Source organism: Triticum urartu, chromosome 4, assembly GCF_003073215.2.
Source record: "Triticum urartu cultivar G1812 chromosome 4, Tu2.1, whole genome shotgun sequence".
In the NCBI taxonomy this organism is placed as follows: Eukaryota; Viridiplantae; Streptophyta; class Magnoliopsida; order Poales; family Poaceae; genus Triticum; species Triticum urartu.
This window is the reverse complement of record NC_053025.1, coordinates 74,128,675-74,137,121: the sequence shown is the minus strand read 5'-3', so window position 1 is coordinate 74,137,121 and position 8,447 is coordinate 74,128,675.

The window sequence follows — 8,447 nt, the reverse complement described above, 5'->3', positions numbered from 1 at the left end:
GACAAAGAAAATGAATAAATGAGTTATTAAATAGTTGTTATCAGGAAATGACGAACTAATTAAATAGGCCAAGATATAGTTAATAATGATTGAAATTACCTGTTGACTATCCCCTTCACGATGGTGTAGTCACTTGCTTTCTTAAGTAGTGAGTCTAGTATTTCAACTGTCCCTTCATCAACTTTAATGATTAACAAGATCCAGTGAAATCTGCATGCACACACGTTTGCATGTCTTAATTAAGCGGGCATATGTAAGCAAAAACATGTAGCTAGCTAGTAGGCAAAAACAGAATTTGTAGTACAAGACAGTGTGACTCACTCGAAGTTGTAAGTAAGTAGTATATCTTCATTGTATTTGAGGCTCTTGAAGAACTCTAGCATGCTTTCCTCTACACTTTTTTCGTAATATGGATCTAATTTCCATGTGTATTCATTAATGGTATTTGGGTCAATGAACCCAATGCCATAGCGTCCACCTTTTTTCATTTCATAAATCTTCATCCTGCATAATACCACAGAAAAGAATATAGTGAGGATAATTACAGGTAATGATTGATCAAAATGATCACTACAGCTAGCTTGAGAGTTAAATTACAGAAAGAAATCACTTACAGACAATAGCAACTGACGATAGATTTGTCGAGTGCGTCTTGATTGTATAGCTGAAACAGTTCTGAATACTCAACGGCTAGAGCTTTCTCATGGTAGTAATGCTCCTCCTTGACATTCACCATGAGGGACTCTCGATTGGAAATCTTGGTAATGTCCATGTACCATCGATGCAATTCATACATTCTCGTTGGGAGGTTCTTGACCTCGTCTGGCTTGACCAAACGTTGGCCCCGGACATATTTCCGTTTTATTTCCTCCTCTCTAGTCGGAGACATGGGCTCGATATCGAGGAGTTGTCCAACAGTGATCCCGATCGCTTCAGCCTGCGAAATATGCTCCTCAGTTATTACCACATCGCCCACCCCGGGAACGTTAACGGTTTGCCCACAATAATATTGGGCGCGCCTACTCTCATGTGTTGTTGGCACAACAAGCGGGGGGATTGATTGCGCCGCCTGTTCTCCCAGCTGGGGAACGGTTTTACCGCTCCTTTTGCCAGCTGATTTGCTCGAGCTCGAGCTCGCCTCTTTTCTGTAGATATGCTCGATTTAACTTCTTGATGTGGCGCTCATAGTCTGTGTCAACAGGCTTGGGAGCTGGTGCTCTAGACATACGAATGAAGTGGTCAATCTTTTCCACAGGCACTTTCTCCCTTGGCGGCGATGGCGGTTTCGGTGCAAAATGGGCTTCCACCTCGGCCTTCGATATGGCTACGTTTTCCTCCTCGGACTTGTCATAAGGCCTCTGCGGAAGAGGCGCGAGGCTTGGACCATATTGAAATCGCTTGCCTCCGCCTGTACCTCCAGTACTACCTCGACTTGTACCGCTACGCACCATAGTTGAGGCGGCTCTCTTCCGTGATTGCTGAGGTGGCGAAGACGACTGATGTGGCTGAGTTGGAGGAGGAGGAGTGGCCTAAAGCTGTGCCGGACTTGGAGGAGGAGTGGCCTGAAGCTGTGTTGTACTTGGAGGAGGAGTGGCCTGACGCGTTGGTGGACTTGGAGGAGCGGGAGTCTGCTGACTCGGTGGCGGACTTCGACGAGGAGTCAGATGACGAGGTGTCAGTGGCCTTCGAAAGATGATGCAATCCTTTCTCCATAGGATGATACGATGGTTGGCCTCTCCCAGTGTGTGCTCATCGTCACCTCCAAGAATGTCAAGCTCTAGCCCCGAATATTGCTCCACCACCTCATCAACCAAGACACGAGCATAGCCCGCTGGAATCGGGTTGCAATGGAAGGTTGCCTCGGGGGGATTTGTAAAAGCAAGGGCGTCCGCCACCTTCATGGATATGTTCTTCATTTTGAAGTGTAGCTCGCAGTTAGTGTTCTCCATGATGTCATCCACTTGGTAGCTATCCAGCAATGCGTCACCCGGGGCGGAACCCACACTGCTTTTCGGCATGGATGGGACGGTGCTATCCAATGGTGGATCATCCGCTAGCTGCTGAGACCCCCTTTGCTGGCTAAGTGAGTCGATCTGCTCCTGCTGCCGCTGGAATTTGACTGCCAAGTCCGCGTGCGTTGATTCTAGGCCTTGAAGGCGTTCATAGTCTAGCTTCCTCTGCTCCTCCTCCATCTTCCTCTTCTTCTCCTCCGCAATCTTATTTCTCGCACGGGTTCTGTAGTTGGCGTTCCAGTCCAAAAACCCCTCATACCACGGCATAGCGCCCATGCCTTGTGTTCTTCCCGGGTGTTCAGGATTTCCTAGGGCACGCGTAAGCTCGTCGTTCTCTCTGTTGGGCTCAAACACCCCCGATCGAGCCTCTTCTATTGCAACAAGTAGCTTATCTTCGGCTCCGTCCAGACATGCCTTCTTCGAAACTTTGCCTGTCTTCGGGTCCAACTCCCCCCCATGCGCATAGAACCAAGTCCTGCACCTGGGGGGCCAGCTCAATGTTTCTGGAGTGACACGTGCATCCAACATCTCTTTCTCAGACTTATCCCACTTAGTCATTCCCACCGCATAGCCACCTGGCCCCAGCTTATGGAATTTATCCTTTTTTGCGGCATTGGCCTTGTTTATTCTCGACCGTTCCTTAGATAATTCCGAATCCTTGAATTTCACGAAATCGTCCCAATGAGCACTTTGCTTCTCTAGTGTTCCCTCGAATACTGGAGTCTTCCTTCCTCCCTTGACGTACTTGGCCCATTCACGAATCTTGTGGTTCTTGAATGCAACCGCCATCTTCCTAAGAGCAGCGTCCTTGACTTTCTCCACATCTGCATCTGTGAAATGATCTGGTAGGGTGAAATGTTCCATGAGCGTTTCCCAAAGCAGAAGTTTTTGTCTGTCGTCGACAAAAGTAACTCCTGGACGTGGCTTTGCTGGCTCTCTCCATTCTTGTAGGGAGATCGGGAGTTGGTCCTTCACAAGAACTCTGCACTGACGAATGAACTTGTCCGCAATCTTCTTAGGCGCTAATGGTTCGCCATTAGGTTTGATGGCCTCGATATTGTACTTTATGCCCTCCTTCAACTTTTTTTTCGGGCCTCGTTTCCTGTTGCCTGAAGATTTGCTCGATCCGGATGGCTGAAAGAAGAATGATTGATTTGTTAATATATCTTCAAGTCATTTAAAACATGTGATGATCACCAGATGCCTGCTTATATAAATATATATACCTCGCCGGTCTTTGTTGTTTCAAGATCAACATTTTCTTCGTCATGTTCATAGTTCATGACTTCATCAATTCGGTCGTCGCGATCGAATATCATATCACCCTCCCCGGTGTTGTTTAGATATTCGGAGCCGTCATAATCTTCTTCATTCTGATCATCATCTGGCCCGCAAGGATTGCGTATGATATTGAACAGGGCCTCTTCTCCCTCTCTGCCGGTATTGTCCGCCATAGGTTTTGTTTAACTAATCCAAAAGAAATATATTCAAATTACAATGCATGGATGCAATCAATTAATAAGGAAAAACTGAATCAATCATAGTACATAATAAGCATCATCGAATATAATCTCGAATACGTCGTCTCGAATAATAGATATAATCTCGAATACATCGTCTCGAATAATAGATATAATCTCGAATACATCGTCTCGAATAATAGATATAATATCGAATACATCACTAGCTAGCTAGCTAGCTAGCAAGCTAGCTAGCAAGCTAATAAAGATCGAATACTACAGAGTAATCTAGGCCACTCGCGGTTCCTGAGGTGCGGGCGGTGGACACCCAAAGAGAAGGAACCATCACTGGATCATAGCTCGGGTGATCTCCCAAAAGAACCTACCAGGTATTGGAGAACCTGACGTCCATAGCAGCCATGTAGCGATGGACGTGCTCATCCTCCTCCCTGACACGGCGACGTACCACCTCCGGCGGGGCCGGCTCCCTCCGCACCGAAAGTGGCCCACGCGAACGCCACCAAAGGAGATGAGGGTCGACGACGGGACCCGGAGCCGGGTTCCTCACCAAGCGTCGCGCCCCTGAAGGTAGCACCTCCCAGTGCCAGCCCGGCGGAGCCCAGTCCCGGACATGGGTCCTCTGAAGCAGGACGTCGTCGCGAACGGGTCGACGGCGAGTATGCGGGCCGGGCATCGTCGACAACAAATACTATATGCCGCAAAAGTAAAGTAACATTTTTAAATGATGGATTGTGATTTCATATATGCAAATTCTAAATTTTATAACTAAAACTAACATTTCTAATATTTCTATAACTAAAAAACATTTCTATATAACTAACATTTCTAATATTTCTATATAACTAACATTTCTATATAACTAACATTTCTATAACTAAAACTAACATTTATAATAATTCTATAACTAAAAAACAGAAAGATTGCTAACAATTCTATAACAATGTGTGTGTGTGTGTGTGGTTGGCGGCCGGGGCAGGAGCTCACCGGCGAGGCGCGATGACGGTGGGCGGCGATGGGGACGGGGACGGAGACGGAGACGGGGCGGCGATGACGGGGACGGGGACGGGCCGAGAGGGGACGACGTACGGGAGGACGGGCCGGGCGGGGACGACGGGAGGATGGGCCGGGGCGCGGCGACGGGGCGTGGCGCGGCGATGGGGACAACGGGGACGGCGACGGCGACGGGGGCGACGACGAGGGGCGGCGGCGACGGGGCAGAGGAGAAAGAAGCAGGGAGAGATGAGAAACCAACAATTTTTTTGAAGTGTTTTCTTATATAGAACCCACCTTTAGTACCGGTTGGAGCCACCAACCGGTACTAAAGGTTTGTTTTGGCCAGGCGAAGCGGCGGGAACCGCACCCCCTTTAGTACCGGGTCATGGCACCAACTGGTACTAAAGGCCCCCTTTAGTATCGGTTGGAGTCACGACCCGGTACTAAAGGGTGTGCGCTGCCAGGCGAGGGGCGCAAAAGTTTAGTCCCACCTCGCTAGCCGAGGGGCACTCGCACCTGCTTATAAGCCCCGCCTTCGCTGCTGTCTCGAGCTCCTCTCTTAAGCAGGCCTTCTGGGCCTACCTCTTCTGCGATGCCCTGTTGGGCCTACGGGGCTAGCGGGCCTGCATCCTGGCCCAGCTAGAATTCGGGTTTCTAGTCGTATGCAGGCCGCTGTGGCCCAGTAGGTGGGCTTTTTTTTCTTATTTTTTTGCTTTATTTATTTTTGTTTTATTTATTTTAGAGTTGTTTTTTGATGTATTTAGAGTTTGTTTGCGAATATTTTTGCTTTAGGTACAAAAAATTACAAACTTTCTGTTAGTACCGGTAGTTTACAAATTTGAATAGTTTAAATTTTGAATTATTTGAAATTTGTGTGAATCACTAGTTTGTGAATAACTTAACTTTGAAAATAGATTTTTCAGTGATTCTTTTTTCTTATGTTTAATATTAGTGTGTTTTATCATAATATTCAATTTGGTAATGCTTAGGTTATTTAAAAAATGAAATGCCTTTGTAACGGATGAGTTTTCGTCCGAAACCCTGATACTTCGAAAGAGATTGTCCATTTTGTACACGAAGTGCATCCAGTTTTTGCGGTAACCCTCTCTACTTTTTTGCACATGCTATGTTGGTGAAATTATGATACCATGCCAACTTTCAACCTTTTCTGAGTTCATTTGAAATGCTTTTCAATTTCAGGGCCATTTAGCTGAAAAAATGCATGAAAGAATTTGCTTGCACATAAAATTTCTTCGCGTTTCAAATGCCAAAACACATAACTAGCTACCCTAACTATTACAGAGATTCCCTCCTGGGTGTGAAACACAGAAGAAAGTGATGATAGTGAAGCCGATCACATCCCAGATCTTTGGGTGTGAAACTTTTTCTTCGCGTGTGTCCCTTTGTGCCGTAGCCATTGAAAATCTTCATCATTTAACTGGATGCTCGGGTCAATATTCACTGTGAATGGAGCAATTTCATCAAACTTTTCATAATCTCCTGACATGTTTGTCTTGTCATCCACTCCCACGATGTTTCTCTTCCCAGAAAGAACTATGTGCCGCTTTGGCTCATCGTACGATGCATTCGCTTCCTTATCTTTTCTTTTTCTCGGCTTGGTAGACATGTCCTTCACATAGAAAACCTGTGCCACATCATTGGCTAGGACGAATGGTTCGTACGCATACACAAGATTGTTGAGATCCACTGTTGTCATTCCATACTGCGGGTCTTCGTTACCCCGCCTCGTGTCATATTGACCCATTTGCACCGAAACAAAGGGACCTTCAAACCACGTCGATAGTCAAGTTCCCATATGTCCTGTATATAACCATAATATGTTTCCTTTCCCGTCTTGGTTTCTGCATCAAAGCGGACACCACTGTTTTGGTTGGTGCTCTTCTTATCTTGGGCGATCGTGTAAAATGTATTACCATTTATCTCGTACCCTTTGAAAGTCATTATATTCGAAGATGGTAACTGGGACAGCAAGTACAGGTCATCTTCAATAGAGGTGTCATGCATGGTACGTGTCTGCAACCAGCTGGCGAAACTCCTGGTTTGTTCACGTGTAATCCAGTCATTAGACCGCTCCGGGTGTTTGGAGCGTAGCAAATTCTTGTGTTCATCCATATACGGAGCCACCAAGGCGGAATTCTGTAGAACTGCGTAGTGTGCTTTAGTGAGAGAATGTCCGTCCATACATATTATTTGTTCCCCTCCTAGCGTGCCTTTTCCATCCAGTCTGCCCTTATGCCGCGATTCAGGAACACCAATCGGCTTAAGGTCAGGAATAAAGTCAATACAAAATTCAATGACCTCCTCATTTTCATGGCCCTTGGAGATGCTTCCTTCTGGCCTAGCACGGTTATGAACATATTTCTTTAAGACTCCCATGAACCTCTCAAAGGGGAACATATTGTGTAGAAATACAGGACCCAAAACGTTAATCTCTTCACATAGGTGAACTAGGACGTGCGTCATGATGTTGAAGAAGGATGGTGGGAACACCAACTCGAAACTGACAAGACATTGCACCAAATCATTCTCTAACCTTGGTATGATTTCTGGATCAATTACCTTCTAAGAGATTGCATTGAGGAATGCACATAGCTTCACAATGGCTAATCGAACGTTTTCCGGTAGAAGCCCCTCAATGCAACCGGAAGCAGTTGCGTCATAATCACGTGGGAGTCATGAGACTTTAGGTTCTGGAACTTTTTCTCTGCCATGTTTATTATTCCCTTTATATTCGACGAGAAGCTAGACGGTACCTTAATACTGAGCAGGCATTCAAAGAAGATTTCCTTCTCTTCTTTGGTAAGCGTGTAGCTTGCATGACCCTGATGTATGCCGTATTTTCCGTGCATACGTTGCTGGTCCTCCCGTGCCTCAGGTGTATCTTTTGTCTTCCCATACACGCCCAAGAAGCCAAGCAGGGTCACACAAAGATTCTTCGTCACGTGCATCACGTCGATTGCGGAGCGGACCTCTAGGTCTTTCCAATAGGACAGGTCCCAAAATATAGATTTCTTCTTCCACATGGGTGCGCGTCCGTCAGCGTCATTTGGAACAGGTTGTCCACCAGGACCCTTTCCAAAGACCACCTTCAAATCCTTGACCATATCATGTACATCAGCACCAGTACGGTGGCGAGGCTTCGTCCGGTGATCCGCCTCACCTTTGAAATTCTTGCCTTTCCTTCTTACGGGATGCCTGCTCGGAAGAAATCGACGATGTCCCAGGTACACATTCTTCTTACAATTAGCCAAATATATACTGTCGGTATTGTCCAAACAGTGCGTGCATGCGCGGTATCCCTTGTTTGTCTGTCCTGAAAGGTTACTGAGAGCAGGCCAATCATTGATGGTCACGAACAGCAACGCCTTTAGGTCAAATTCTTCCCCCATGTGCTCATCCCACGCACATACACCTGTTCCATTCCACAGTTGTAAGAGTTCTTCAACTAATGGCCTTAGGTACACATCAATGTCGTTGCCGGGTTGCTTAGGGCCTTGGATGAGCACTGGCATCATAATGAACTTCCGCTTCATGCACAACCAAGGAGGAAGGTTATACAAACATAGAGTCACAGGCCAGGTGCTATGGTTGCTGCTCTGCTCCCCAAAAGGATTAATGCCATCTGTGCTTAGACCAAACCATACATTCCTTGCGTCATCTACAAACTCCTTCCCATACTTTCTTTCGATTTTTCTCCACTGCGACCGGTCAGCGGGAACTCTCAACTTTCCGTCTTTCTTACGGTCTTCTCTGTGCCATCGCATCGCCTTGGCATGCTCTTTGTTTTGGAACAAACGTTTCAACCATGGTATTATAGGAGCATACCACACCACCTTGGCAGGAATCTTCTTCCTGGGGCGCTCTCCCTCGACATCACCAGGGTCATCACGGCTGATCTTATAGTGCAATGCACCGCATACTGGGCAAGCGTTCAAATCCT